The sequence below is a fragment of the Phalaenopsis equestris genome, unplaced genomic scaffold (assembly GCF_001263595.1).
Source record: "Phalaenopsis equestris unplaced genomic scaffold, ASM126359v1 Scaffold000002, whole genome shotgun sequence".
In the NCBI taxonomy this organism is placed as follows: Eukaryota; Viridiplantae; Streptophyta; class Magnoliopsida; order Asparagales; family Orchidaceae; genus Phalaenopsis; species Phalaenopsis equestris.
Genome location: NW_018164444.1, coordinates 73,485,259 through 73,491,742, shown reverse-complemented (window position 1 = coordinate 73,491,742; position 6,484 = coordinate 73,485,259). Strand labels below are relative to the sequence as shown.

Here is a 6,484-nt window from a genome sequence, read left to right as displayed (position 1 = left end):
TATATATATATATATTGTATGCTAGTTTATGCAATATGTGTACATTAGTAACTTATGAGCTCCAAGAGACAAAAATAATGGACATGCAACTAGTGTTGACAATGGTGCAACCAAGATGCTTGGGGCAAAAACTTGGGGTGGCTATGCCCTTAGATTTAAGAAACTTCTACGTAGCGATATATAATATAAAAATTTCATCCTTGAATTCTTTTTGCAATCATGCATATTATAGAAGCCTTATTCAATGTAAATTTTATGTAAACCCTTTCACCTTGTCAATTGCAATCTAATTTTGCAATTGAGTATAGAAGGCACGTGTAATTACTCATGACTTATTGAAATCATGAATTTGAATGTATCCTAATATAAGATGCATAATTCATGTTGAGCTTATGATCATGAAGATTCATGACTGCTTAGAGTCATGAAGCTGTGCATGTGCAATATGTATGCAATACGCAAGCAATTCTGGAAAACTTGTTTAATCCTAGATACCTTTAAACTCTCCCTGCACTCCACATAAATAATGGGACCAACCCTAGCTCTAAGCCTCATCATTTTCATCCAAAACTTTATTTCTTCTACCAATTAAACCCTAATTTTCTCTTCAGACAACTAAACTTTCCCACATTTTTCTCCACTCTATCACTAAAACCAAAATCCTAATTTCGATGAGTCAAAAATGGCGAGCCTGGAAAGCTACGTTACCAAGAACAGTGCTACTAAGGAGGATACTCCAATTGAGGTGGAGCTGCAACTACAACAAATCTTGACGGATCAAATGACTGATGTGAACAATCAAGATGAAGTGGTAGAAGACCAACAAGAAACTGAACAAAAAGGCAGATGAAATAACTACAGTTTGGTGAGAGATAGACAAGTAAGAACCATCAAACCGTCAGAGAGATATTTCCATTCAGATTTGATCTCCTATGCATTAAGCGATGCAGAAGAGATAGTAAAAGCAGAACCAAATAGCTACAAGGAAGCTCTAAAGAGTAAGGAAAGACACAATTGGATGGATGCTATGGATGAGGAAATAGCTTCTCTGTTGAAGAACAAAACCTGGGAACTTGTGGATCGACCTAAGAACTACCGTGTAGTTGTTTGTAAGTGAACCTTCAAGAAGAAGGAAGACATGTCAGGCATTGAAGAGGCCATGTATAAAGCAAGACTTGTAGTAAAGGGATTCATACAAGTAGAAGGAATTAATATGCTCACCAAGGTGTTACCTACGGCTAAATTCAGATACTGTCAAAACTTAGTGAACACAACAAGGAGCTAAGAGTCCCATCGGAGTTAATATGGATAATTGTTATAATTGATTCACAATTAATTAAGATAATGCCAAATTTGTAATTCCATAGAAGCTATTAAAGAACTATGAAAACTTCTAATTTTGTGAACCGGGTCTACTTGGGAGGTCTCATCTTGTTATAAATAGATAAGGGAGACTTGTAGAGAAGAGACTACAAGGATTAAGAAAGAAATCAAACCAAGAAGGCTAGGAAGAGGAAGAAAAGAACCAAGAAGAAGAAGAAGAAGGGAAAATGCTTCAGAAATTGAGGGAAAGAATGTTAGATCTTGTATTGAGGTATTTGATTGGGCAAGCTTTACAACAGGAAGTAAGAAGAATATCAGACCTAGGCTCGAGTCACAAGAAACTCTACTCTTCAAAATCTTGCATCAACACTTTCATCATCTTTCAATTTGAAAAAAATATTATCTCAGGAGTACTGAGGAGTACCACGTATACAATTGTCCCACCAGAATACCACGTGACACCTCCTCTTTGGAGTGAGGTAATATTTTTTCTTCAATTTGACATCAACATTATTAAGGGCATGTCTGGCCAACTCTGCCATCCTCCCTACCTTTCGTCCAGGCCACCTCACAGGATTCCGGTGGATCAGCAGCTACCACAAAAACCGACCTCCAGCATTACTTTTCTATCGCGAATGGGATGCGACGCCGCCGGTTGATTTCTCGCCGGTCGTCCGCCTCTGCGCCGGCCAAACTAGGCATTAAGCTCCCGCCGCACGCAGATCCGACCTGCCAGTCAATATACGCCGATCAGCTGCCCCTACTCTGGCCGGCCACTAACAGTCATCCACCACAAAAAACGAGCGGTCGTCCGGCTAACTCGCCGGCTGGCCATTTTCCGCTCTTGCTGATCCGCCGGTCGGACGCCACCTTGCCGGCCGTCCTAGTTGCGCTGACCGTCATCAACCGGCCACCAAGCCGCCTCGACCAACCGGCCATCTGCCGACCACCTGAAAGCTGGGAGAAGAAGGACGAGAGCTGCCATTCGGAGCAATAAAATAAAATAAAAAAAAGGGCTTTCCCACCTCAAGTCTCTGTACCTCTGTAAAATGCCAAAGGTAAAGCGGGATGATAATATTCTCGGTGGGAATGACAAGGTTTGTCTGTTTCTGTTGCTGGAGGTTCTACGTATGGAGGAATTTCAGGAGTTGCCTCCTGAGCTCAAGAAAATGAAGATTCAAAACATTGGACAGAAAGCTTTGAACTACAAACAAGATCTAAGAATTGAAGCACGGAGAAATTTAAGAATTTAAAGTTGCCCCAATCCGATTTCTCTCGGTGGACTGCAACAAGTGGAGAGTGACACAGAAATTCCAGCTCATTTTTATTGTTAGCTCATCCCCTCGTTAGCTTAGCCTTATATCACTCAAATCCCTCAGGACTATCAGATATTTTGCGACGGTGGAAACGGCAGCCTTAGATCCACCGGAGATGCCAACAGAATGGTAGTACTATCACGGCCGCGGAGCTCCTCGGGCACCACTGCAAACGAGAATGCTTCGAAGTACGAACTTCTTTTTTGCTCGGAAAAATCGCCGCACTTTGCCTCCATCGACCAGTCAGCTACCGACCTTCCTCCGACCGAGGTCACCGACCCTCGTTCATCCGCTTCCGTTTGGTCGTTGACCAACGGCCGATCATCTTCCAAAAACAGAAACACAACACTCAATTCTTATATATTTTTATATTTACATACATACCACTTAATTTTTATAAATTATATATTCACATTCTTCATTTATATTAATGCATCCATAGCCACTTGTCCATCGGCCGATCACTTGATTATGGCCGACCACTCTGCTCCAATCTGAAACCATGGAGAAAGGTATCCTCATATATCTCACTTTTTGCGTGCAACGAACATACAAGATCTACAAATCTGTGGTTTTATTCTATCCAAACTAAACGTTGGGTTAGGTCAAATCCATGATGTACTCCAAATCTATTCAATTATCTTGCGTTAGAAGCACCCATCTTTCAACATCAGATATTTAATGATAGAGTGATCTGTATGCATTATACATTTAGTTCCAATAAGATAAGACTTAAATTTGTAATATTGCTAATAACTCTTTTTCTGGAGTAATATAATAAATTTGAGCTTTATTAAGAGTTTTACTTGCATAATATATTAATTTAAAAATTTTATGATATTTTAGTCTCAAAACAACCACAATAGCATAATCACTCACATCACAAATCAACTCAAATGGTTTTCCCCAATCAGGTGAAACAATAATAGGAGCGATGATTAGTTTATTTTTTAATAACTCGAAGGCATTTAGGCACTCTTGATTAAAATCAAATAAGACGTCTTTTTCTAAAAGTTGGCATAGAGGCACAGTAATTTTTGAAAAATCTTTAATCCTTTGACGCCTATTTTGGATAAATTTAAAAGTAATATTCATGCGCATGCCTTTGTCTTTATATATCTAACTCATAGATTTTATCATTTTATTTGTTGGCCAACCACTTCACCGTCCGACTGTCCCATCATCACTCGGTCTCGCCATCCTGTCACAATAAAAAGAAACATGAAAGATTTATATATATACATACACTCAATTTTTTATCTTTATATTTTTTATATGTTTATATTTTTATATTGCTTAACTTGTTTTGCCGACAACCTATGTCCAGCCGACCACTGCTCCGATAGTCTCCGGCAGACCACCTACCTCCGACCGATCATCTCAACTTCAGGGAAGATTTATATACATGCCACTCAACTCTTATATGCTTATATGTTTACATATTGACCACTCAATTTATACATAGATTTATACACAGATTTACACACAACTCAATTTATATACAGATTTACATACTTACATCTCCATTCACATGTAGATTTACGTACTTACCGCTCAATTTATATAGAGGCTACCCTCCCGTTAGTGACATTCCTCGGCCGACCATTGCTCTGGTTGTCTCTGAACGACTACCAACTTTTAGTCGGCCATCTGTCTCCAATTGATTGTTTCTAATTGGATAAGATTTACACACATTCCCAATTCTTTAGTCTCTATGTATCTTAAAACCTAAAATTTAGTTTTATTAGATCGGTCAACCTCTTCGCTGGCTGGCTATCTCTGCCTCAACTAACCAACCAACGGTCGGCCACCTGAAGAGAAAAATAGAATAAAATAAAAAGAAGATTTACATGCATACCACTGACCTCCTGTTTCGAATATATAAATACGTATACTAATATACGTGAAATGTATGAACAAATACGTACATGTCACTAACTAATGAAGATTTTATGGCTATAAGAGAGTTCCAAATGGAACTTTTTTATATCGAATGTTTTAACTGAATATCGCAAATATTCTTTACATGCACAGATTTAAAACTATTTTGTTTTACTTATCTGAAAATCTATTTTGCACAATTTTGAAGAGACATCAGCACACTAAGGACCTGCTTCTCTGCCCTTAAGGTGCAAATTAGTTTATGAATGCTAGAATATCAAGTTAAAATCTCTAGGTTATTAACTGTACCTGTTAGCGGTCTCCAACCCCATATAAGCATGTATCTCCCCCAAAGTTTACTTTATGATACATGTGCTTAATAGTATCTTTTATTTATATATGAAAGATCATGGTCAAGGCATAGCAAGATCAAGGAGTCCATGCATGTCGGTGACCACTTGACACTTGGAAACTCGAACCCGAGTAATAAAACCAACAAGCTCTGCGATGTGCAAAAATTCTAACACCCGGCGGCGACAAGCTCCGTGATAGTGCAAAAATTCTAACACCCGACAATAACAAATTCCTTGAGAGTCGCAAAAAATCTAACACCCGACAACAACAAGCTCTGTGAGTGGTGCAAAAAATTTAACACCTGCATGCGACAAGCTCCGTGAAAGGTGTAAAAAATTCTAGCACTCGACGACGACAAGCTTCGTGAGGGGTGAGTGACAAGCTCCGCGAGGGGTGCAAAAAAGCCGCAAGCTCTGCGAGCGGTGCAAAAAAGCCGCAAGCTCCGCGAGCGGTGCAAACAAAATCTAACACTCGACGGCGACAAGCTCCGCGAGTTGTGTAAAAAAATCTGACACTCGACAACGACAAGCTCTTGGATTCCACTCCTGGGCGAACAACTCCAGGACTCCGGCAGAAGACATTTACCTCCGAACGGAGGACTCTAACAGAGGATTTTTCACTCAAAAGAAGGATTTTTCCCTTCAAATGGCCGCCAGAATCCGACAACTCCGCTGATAGAAAATTACAGAAGGATAAGTTCAGCAGTGAATGACAATAAAGCTACCAAAACCAAGCAGAACAAGTGTCTGACAGGCGGTATCATTAGTAAACTATGTGTTCAAGATTTATTTCGTTTATAAATTTCAGTGTCCTTGTTGCATTTTCGCTATCAAGGAGCAAAAAAAATTGATAAACTTAATATGTATACTCAAAAATGATTTGCACGAATCTCGAGGCTATCTGCAGTCAGCCTCTGTCGAATTAGCTACCCTCGGACGACCTCTCCCTCCGATAGAGGAATTTTTCCTCATATTAGAGGATGTCGACGGAGGACTTTTCCTACCAAACTAAGGATACTGATGGAGAACTTTTCCCACCGAACGACCACCAATACAAAAGGCTAAAATATCATGTACTACCCCCCTTAAAGCAATGGTAATATTATAATTTACTTTTTGGCCTTCCTCTCATCTATAAATAGGAGGGCCCTTTCATGTAAAGGGGCTTTTAGGCCCCCTCGCTATTAAGCTCTATTTTTATGGGAATAAGATGGGTACACAAGCTCTGGAATACACTGTTTCGCCCCCGAGGGGGCAAGTCTTCCTCTTCTCGTTCTTTTCTTCTCTCAATCTCTCTCATAATATTCTTCCGTTGGTTTCACGCTCTATTCCTTAGGCACGGTCTACTTGACATATTTGGAGTCAGCAATAATAACTTTGATTAGAGTCATTTAATATAAAGTGGTTGCATGTTAGTGAGTGTTGGGGTTGTGAATTTGACTTGAAGGTTGAAAATCACTTAAAAATTGGATTGGCCTTTTGCTTGGATCAACTTCAATGTGCCAACTAATAAGACAAGCCATGCTTGAATCTCTAGAAAGGAGTCAAACCTAGATTGAATCAAACTAACTTGTGTTTGAATTGAAATGAATGTGCATATATATATATATA

At 39.4% G+C, this 6,484-nt stretch overlaps 1 protein-coding gene across 1 annotated transcript in view; it reads left to right on the top strand.

Annotated features, from left to right (window-relative positions):
- Positions 1-6,484, top strand: part of LOC110030628 (dynamin-related protein 1E-like) — a 16,278-nt gene that overhangs the window by 4,763 nt on the left and 5,031 nt on the right. The window lies entirely within an intron of this gene.